The sequence below is a fragment of the Octopus sinensis genome, linkage group LG4 (genome assembly GCF_006345805.1).
Source record: "Octopus sinensis linkage group LG4, ASM634580v1, whole genome shotgun sequence".
Lineage (NCBI taxonomy): Eukaryota > Metazoa > Mollusca > Cephalopoda > Octopoda > Octopodidae > Octopus > Octopus sinensis.
In genome coordinates, this window is record NC_043000.1 from 101,929,460 (window position 1) to 101,939,067 (window position 9,608).

Consider the following 9,608-nt stretch of genomic DNA (forward strand, 5'->3'; position numbering starts at 1 on the left):
TAAGATATATATACAAACACACACTTTGATTCAATATAGCTTATCAAAAGTTACGTGTAATACCGGAATAATCATAAAACCAAATGTTGATATTTCGAATACATTTAATACGTATGTTTAAAGTAGTTACATAAGACAACCGTTCGTAAATATCCTTTTCAATTCACATTTCAAAATATATATGCATACATATGCATATAGGCGTGTGCGTGCACGCTGTGTGTGTGTGAGTGAAGAACAACAAATGATAGGAAACAGGTTGATAATTTTAGCACAGGCTAACTATGATTTATTTTTATGCTGATCTACTTACCTTCTGCCATGTCTGTCTATCTGTCTGTCCGTCTGTCCGTCCGTGAGTCGGTCGTTGGACAGACAATTACTTCCTGAAATTCAGAAGCAACATTAACGGAGTTAATCTAACGTAAATGAATTCCAGTAATATCTCAAGTGCAATTACTATTTTTTTTAAATAACAACCACAACAATAGTAATAAAAATAATACTAATAATAAAGATTATCATTCTATTATATTAACGTTATTATTTACAGTTCTCTTAATGGGACATCTTTAAATCTTCTTAATGAAATGAGGTATTATCATTTTGACAAGAATCTCTCAGTTACTTATCTTGAAGCAATTAGCCACTTCTGCTATTCAACAGTCACTGCGCGTACTAAGATAGATATTGGTCGATGAAGGGTGAAAAGCCATTACTTAGCAAATAATGGCCTCTGAATGTCAAACATTTCAACAGCGCTGTTAACAGTATTGCTTTCTGCTGGTTTCCTCCCGCTGTTGTATTTGTATCATTATTTAAAATAGACAACACCACCTATTGAATAGATTAATGTCCAGTTGTGATCGAATTAGCATCACCTTCGACAGAGACATGTAGATAAATAGCTAGTTATGCAGATAATTAGATATATTTATATAGATAGGTAGGTGAATAGATGTCTAATAGGCGCACACATAGGTGTGTGCGTAGATAGATAGTGAGAAAGATATGTAGGAAGATCAGATACAGATGCTGCAAGATAGATAGATGGACAAGGATGAATGGATAGAAAGAGATAGATAGAAGTAACGAGAAAGGTAGATAAAAATAGATAGCTAGATACATCAATACCGAAATATGTAGATAGGAGTTAGAGAGAAAAATGGAATGATAGAAAATAGATAGATAAAAAGAATTAGAAAGAAAGATAGAAAAATAGATAGATATTTAAGTAGATGGATAAATCCATTAACATTGTAATCATACAAACTATAGTTATCGAAGTCAGTTAATGGATGTTTGTAATCTTCTAGATTCTTCAGTATAAGCCATGTCTGTACCTTTTGTAGAGAACAGATTAATTGGTGTGAAAGAAAAGGTCTCTTGTGAACCAGAGCTGAAGTCGGAGCTGTGTTGGTGGATATTAGAAAGTTAATGCGTTTCTAAATGCATAAGACGCTCATTATCAAAAGTGGTCCTCGTGTTTATATTCTGTTTATGGAATTCGCTCAGTTCAGATTTCATTGCAATTCGAAATTTATCTTAAATATGCATCTAATAAGCAAGGTTTTGAAAATGCATTGTTATACTAAATTACACGATATTAAATTAAGAATCTTGCATCCTGTTGCCGACTGATCAAGGTTAAGCACCACTTAACTCGGTCAGATGTTTCAATACGCGGCTGTTTAAAGATCTATCGAAAACTATATATTTGCTCTCTCTCTCTCTTTCCTTTTCCCCTCCTCTCTTACCCACATTTCTCAGTATAAATACAAACACACACACACACACACAATATAAATATCTGACTACCACTTGACAACCGGTGTTGGTGGGTTTACGTCTTCGTAAATTATCGGTTCGGCAAAAGAAACCGACAGAATAATACCAAGCTAAAAAAACTGAGTACTGGGGTTGATTCGTTTGACTAAAATATTCGTCAAGTCAGTGCCCCCGGATGTCTGTAGTTTAATGACTGAAACAAGTAAAAAAGCATATATATATAAATATAGGCGCAACTGTATGTATGTATATATATATATATATATATATATATATATATATATATATTATATATATATATATATATATATATATATATATATAGGTGCAACTGTATGTGTATATATATATATATTATATATATATATATATATATATATATATACATACATAGGCGCAGGAGTGGCTGTGTGGTAAGCAGCTTGCTTATCAACCACATGGTTCCGGTTCAGTCCCACTGCGTGGCACCTTGAGCAAGTGTCTTCTACTATAGCCTCGGGCCGAACAAATCACTGTGAGTGGATATTTGGTAGACGAAACTGAAAGAAGCTCGTCGTATATATGTATATATATATGTGTGTGTGTGAGTGTTTGTGTGTCTGTGTTTGTTTACCCAATCATCACTTGACAACCGATACTGGTGTGTTTATGTTCCCGTAACTTAGCGGTTCGGCAAAAGAGACTGATAGAATAAGTACTAGGCTTACAGAGAATAAGTCCTGGGGTCAATTTGCTCGACTACAGGTGGTGCTCCAGCATAGCCACAGTCAAATGACTGAAACAAGTAAAATATATTATAATAATAATAATAATAATAATAATAATAATTATAATAACAGTAGTAATTATTATTATTATTATCATTATTATTATTATTATTATTTTATTGATTCAGTCATTGCACTGCGACCATGCTGAGCCACTGCCTTGAAGATATTAGTCGAACAAATAGACCCTAGTAGTTATTTTTTAGATTAGTTCTTAATCTATCAGATCTCTCTTTGCCAGATGGCTAAGTTACGGGAAAACAAAAGAAATATTTGTCACATGATGAACTGATGGAAAACAAGACATGCACCTTCTCCCCTCTCTCTCTCTCTCACACACGCACACACACACACACACACATATATATATATATATATATATATATATATAATTCTTAAACAGGAATACTGTTGATTGTAACTTCGACGTTTCAGCCAGACGTTTCAGATTGTCGGATTGTCCGAGACTTCGAAGTCACTGTCAATAATATTCTTGTTTAAGAATAGTAATTTGTACTCTCCCAAAATATAGAGTAACCCATCATATTAATGTAAAATTGTTTTTCTTATACCTGAACATAAAAACACCTCGTATATATATATATTCTGGCACACAACAGAACTAGTCCGGGAACTTCTTGATACCAAGACGTTGAAATAAGAAAAAAAACACCAGAAACTAATACATTTATAAAACCAGAATATAGTAGTAATCAACATACGGCAAGAGAGGGAAATGGCCCAGATATGGAATTATTGGGTGTATGTATTTATATATGCGTGCTCGAGCAAGAGAGAAGCTTAATGTAGAAATGAGAAAAAAGGTTATTTTTATGGTTGAAAAATTGATAATCAGAAAAACTTGAAATATTAGACACGTTAATGTTGAAATTTAGCCGACATAAGAAAATTGAGGGAAGTAAGGATTTATGAAGTAAAAAAAAACAAATAAAAAAAAAAGCAATGACGCTAGAGGAGGAAAGCCAAGAGGAACTAATGCTTAAACTTTGAACACAAAATTTACGATTAAAATAACTCAACTTTTTTCAGATATAAAGTGAGATAGTTAAAAGAAATGTAGTAATATTTTATTATAGAAATAAAGTATAGGAGATTTCAAGAATGGATAAATACGTGTATACACATGTGTATGTGTCTGGCTTGAACGGAGATTGAAGAAATACATTATTAGTGTAGACATCGGTAAATAGAGTTGTAGGATTAAACTTATAGTTTAAGACACAGTAATAAAATATGAAATGCAAAAAGGCAACGATGCAAGTTGGAAGTAGAACACTATTTGGGATAAAAAAAAAAACTGAAGTATTTTTTGAAAGTAGCAAAGTAAGAAATAACTAAACAAAATTGAATATTTATTGTGTTATGGAAATTAATTGGTCTTGGAATGAAGGTGAGTGTGCAAACGCTGCAGAAGCAATGATGGTTAAATAAAGTCTTTTGTCAAAATAAAATACATCAGAAAGAAATATAAAGAGAATGGAATGTATGTAATGTCAAAGCAAAAAAATATAGGTTAGTAGTGGTAAAGAAACAAAACAGTCAGTTGGTAGTGAAATTAAAATATTCACCCAACAAAAATTCTAACGGAAAACAACTATAAATTCATATTCTAGCAGCTACTAACTATTGTTTATAATTTAGTTATTCTCTGATAAACAAGTTTTTGACGAAACATCTAAATATTGCAATGCAGCACAACGAAGAATTTGCTATACAAAGTAAAATGAATCTCTAATATAGTGCCAACCTATGCTAAACATAGAGACATGTAATGTGGTAACTAGTCCCCGGTATTTAAGTTCTTTTCTTGATGGGCTAAAATTTAAAACTCTTACAGAAAAAAAATGTATTCTATTCATAAGTATCATAAACTACTTAACCAAAAGATATCAAGATTTTGTATCCAGCCATCAAATATCTTGCACAATATCTTGCTGATTATAATCTCTTCAAATTGAGAACATAACTGTACTACTTCAAAGAAATTACCAGGAAAACGAAGTAATCTGTTCTGTCATAGTCAATGTCAATTCAACTTCTCTTTGGTACTTAGGTTTAACCGCAGATCCTTTCAAAAGTAGTTCAACCACAACAGACAACGTTTCGAAACCCTGACAGAAAACTGCTGTATATCGATTGACTTATACCCTGGATACTGAACTTTTCTAACGTTCCTTCTAAGTAACAACCAGAAAGTTACGTATCACAACATTTAAAAATCCTTTTCTCTCCTGCACCATTATAACATTCAGAATTACTATTTTCTGGAGAGAACAATAAACTATTTAAAACCATTTTCCCCCAGAAGAGGTTACTACTCATCTTATACACTTCCATAGAACCTGCTAATGATTTTCTTCACTTCAACAAGAGGTATGACTTGTCCCATGAATTTGTAAACACGGCGGCTACTCTGTGATGGTCTGCGGAGCAATTTGGAGCAATGGTTTATCAGAAGTGGTTGAGTGTGAGCAAAACAAAAACTCGATAAATATGTGTCCATAATTATATATATATATATATATATATTATATATATATATATATATATATATATATATATATATTATCTTTTCGTATTTGTTTCAACAAGTCCTTCTTGTGGAGCCACGTGTCTAAACAGAGACTTATGTATGGGAAGGACATTCTGTCAAATAGATGCACACACAGTGCGACCATGCTGGAGTACCACGCTTTGAAGTGTTCAGTCACACAAATCGCTTGCAATACTTACTTTCTTTTTAAATCTGATCTTTTCGATCCCCTTTGATCAACCGCCAAGTTACGGGGACATAAACCAACACCACTTGTCAAGTGTTGGTCGAGGGACAAACAAAGACACACACACATACGTATGTACATGTATATATATATATATATATGTGTATGTCTACGTATGTATGCATAATATACATGTCTATATAATAGACAGAACCAAATACAATACTAACCAACTTTAATATATGTATGAATAAATATATTAATATAAGCATTCAATACGCCCATTATTTACAGATGCTGTCAATTATGACAACAAATATCTTTTGCTTACATGCATTGAAAATGATAATATGATAAAATATAGAAATCGTACATTTATTTTTAAATACTGATATTTACATGTTGTAGAAAACTGTATTGAATTAATGTTGAAAAAAATAAATTTTGATTCAATATTTACTTTAAGAGCACACAAACTGAAAATGTAGCCAATTCCAGAGAATTGATCACGCAATAATGCTGAGCAGGCTATAGCTTTGCATGTGCGATTTAATTTAAAACAGTTCTTATATTACTACCCTTGTAGTGGAAAATTCTCACAAAGAACTCTGTGAATTTTAAAAAATTTGTACGTCTATTTTCATTTCTTTTTATTTCTAGTTCAACACTCCGTCCCATAAACTTGCCTATGAGAAAAGATGGAAGGCGACAGATGTATTCTGACATGAACGAATGTATCATCTTGCATTTTTGTTAATCAAGAGATAAAATTCTGAGAAATTATCTCCTTTTGTAAACAAAGTATTTCAACTGACAACGGCATTTATTTTAAGCGTGATACCCATGAAAAAGATTATACTTTTCCAGATAGTCTAATCCATGTTTAGGAAATCTTCAAAATAATTATATTTACACAATGCTTCGACTTTTAATCATCTTCAGGTATCATTTCTAGATGCATGAGAAGATAGATTCGCTTATATCAATCCTAGTTCCTAAGTGGTGTTTCTTTTATTGGCGCCATAAGAAAGGCGAAGTTGATCCTGGATGGATTTGAACTCAAGACGTAACGGACGTAAATACCACAAATTTGTTCATTGTTTTGTCGTTTCTGCCTAGTCAATGCTATTTTCAGAATTTAATAGCGATTTATGTCATATAATAAACATTAGCAAAAAACGCCAGGAATTTGGAAGAAGAGTTAATATATTGCATCGATACCTGTTGTTCAATAGGTACTTTTATATCGAAAAAAGAAGGAAGAAAAAGACCTCAGAAGGATTCGGACTCAGAGCGTAAAGGGCCGTAAGTAAATACCGGGAAAGAATTTAAAACTCCACCAATTTGTTTGTCACCAGTAGATATAAGATCAGATCTCAATTAACCACCAAAGAACATAAACCAGTCTCTGAAAAAATGACTACGAAGGGAAGCAGAGATGTATCTCCCATAGATAGTTTCTACGTTTATTAAGTATTAACATAATGTAGTGAACCAAATAGATTTAATCAAAATTATACGGACATAATCTTAATCTTTAATTCTACTCAAGAAAAGTAAACGGGAGGCAACTCCGAAATTGAAATTGATTTTAAATTGAATATAGGGCATTTAGCAGCGGGAGAGTGAGCTTCATACCAAGAAGATTTTATGACAACTCCGAGTACGTTTTGGTTTCATTAGTACTCAGCAGTAAAGCAAACTAATATATCTGTACTTGCCAGATTTCAAGAATACTAAGAGATTAAATAACCACTGATAGTCGTGACAGCTTAAAAGAAAGGCGGAGGAAACTACGTAATCACCTGGTTTTCTCATCATTACTGTTATAATCTTGATCAGTTAAACTACTTTAGATCACTATGTTAGCAATGACACCTTCATAATCCGATCATAACACTATCCTTTAATCTCAACTTATTTATTTATACTCATCAATTCAAGCTGTAAAAGTAACTGATTTACTTATTACCCACAAAGGGCTAAACATAGATGGGACAATGCACACATGCGGGGACAATCAACACACGAAAGAGTGGAACGGTGAAATTATACAATGAAGATCGAACGGCCACCCCAGCCCCGCTCCGGGGTGGTTACGTTATTTCAGTTATTTCAACAGTTCTTTTCAAAATTATTTCAACATTTTTCAAAAGTTCTTTTCACAGTTATCTCCACCTGCTGACCCAAACCATAAGTACGTATCTGTATTCTTAGCTTTACGTACAATACTTTCTTGGTCCCTTATTCAGGATAAATCCATTATATAACTACTACAAATTGAAGTTTACAAAAAGTGGCCGTAGTAAGTCACACTCTCTCTTTAGTTTTATTGCGTATGAGAACTACAGGCGTAGTTTATGTGTGCAAAAAGAAAAGGCAACGAACTGTCTCCCTTAAATCTACAACCACAAAACTTTTCGTCTTAATATTATAAATAAATATATAAATAATGATAATGATGACGATGATGAAAGGTGGTGAGCTGGCAGAATCGTTAGCACGCCTAGCAAAATGCATAGCGTCTTTACGTTCTTAGTTCAAATTGCGCTTATCCCCTTATCCGAAAGTGCTGGCCTTGTGCCAAAATTTGAAAGTAATATTGCGAAAAGAAAGTAAAAATCAAGGGCAGTGAGCTGGCAGAATCGTTAACACGCCGGGCAAAACACTTAGCTACATTTCCCCCGTCTTCATGTTCTGAGTTCAAATTGCATCGGGGTTGACTGTATCTTTCATCCCTTAGAGTTCAATAAAACAAGTACCAGTTGAACACTGTGGTCGATGTAATCGACTCACCCTCCCCGAAAGTCCTGGTCTTGCGCTAAAATATGAAACTCATATTACGTTAATGTAACCGTATTTCGTCTGCCGTTACGTTCTGAGTTCAAATTCCGCCGAGGTCGACTTTGCCTTTCATCCTTTCGGGGTCGATAAATTAAGTACCAGTTACGCACTGGGGTCGATATAATCGACTTAATCCGTTTGTCTGTCCTCGTTTGTCCTCTCTGTGTTTAGCCCCTTGTGGGTAGTAAAGAAATAGGTATTTCGTATGTCTTTACGTTCTGAGTTCAAATTCCGCCGAAGGACTTTGCCTTTCATCCTTTCGGGGTCGATTATATAAGTACCGGTTACGTACTGGGGTCGATATAATCGACCCAGTCCGTTTATCTGTCCTTGTTTGTCCTCTCTGTGTTTAGCCCCTTGTGGGTAGTAAAGATATAGGTATTTCGTCTACCGCTACGTTCTGAGTTCAAATTCCGCTGAGGAAGTCGACTTTGCCTTTTATCCTTTCGGAGTCGATAAATTAAGGTACCAGTCAAGTATTGGGGTCGGCGCGCGCGCACATGTTGGTTTCTATGTATTGTGTTTGTCCACACTCGCCGCATGACAATCAACGCCGATTTCTTTACATCCTTATAAATTAGTGGTTCGGCCCTAGACAAATAAAATAAGTACCCGGCTTTACAAAAAAATAAATACTGGGGTCGATCTGTTCAACTGAAACCCTTCAGGGTGGAGCTTCGGCATGACCGCAATCCAATGACTGAACCAAGTAAAAGATAAAAGTACAGAAGCAGAATAAGAAACAGCTACACTGAGACAATTTCTCTAATGTTCACCGATTTATCTCCAGCAACGTAACACATTCATCATTTTCACCGAGACAAAATTTTCTTTCATTACTCCCCATCCATTAGCTATCATACATAGATATCAGCAACATTAAAGACATTATCCTTTGACCTTCACTCGCCCATAATTTCATAACGGCTTTTTTTATTGACTTCCATTACACACAACACACGCAAATTTATTTGATTTTTAAATTATCATTAGATCAATTAACAGTCACACGCATTTATAATGAATGTATTATACATTACGTTACTACTCACATTTTAATTTCAACCCTCTTCCTCTGCTCTCAACATACGCTGCACGCCGACGCTTCTATATTCTTACACCGAATCATAACAAGTATTTATAAACTGAAAAAAAAAAAAAATAATAATAATAAATGAATAAATGGTCACAGAAACGTCAACGGTAATTATAAAACGATAAAAATTAAAAAGATTAACTGTATAAGAAATCCTTTACATTTTTTTTTCCTACATCACTTGACGATTTAGCATTAGTGAAAAATCTGTGCCATAAAATAGCCGCGTAATCATCGACTCCAATTTGCACTCTATTATAAAGTGTTGGATCTTTATGTTTGTTTTATATTCGCTTGTGAGCAGACATACACACACACACACATTCGTTATTAGTGACGGAAGTAGTTCAAAATCAGTGATCTGTACGCATA

The 9,608-nt window shown here is 33.8% G+C and overlaps 1 long non-coding RNA gene across 1 annotated transcript; it reads right to left on the reverse strand.

Annotated features, from left to right (window-relative positions):
- Positions 1-313: 313 nt before the first annotated feature.
- LOC118763265 lies at positions 314-9,522 on the reverse strand. The gene is made up of 3 exons (XR_004999016.1): positions 9,398-9,522; positions 9,193-9,285; positions 314-386 (listed from the first exon to the last, which is right to left on the reverse strand). It is a non-coding gene; the product is annotated as an uncharacterized LOC118763265 (long non-coding RNA).
- Positions 9,523-9,608: the final 86 nt, after the last annotated feature.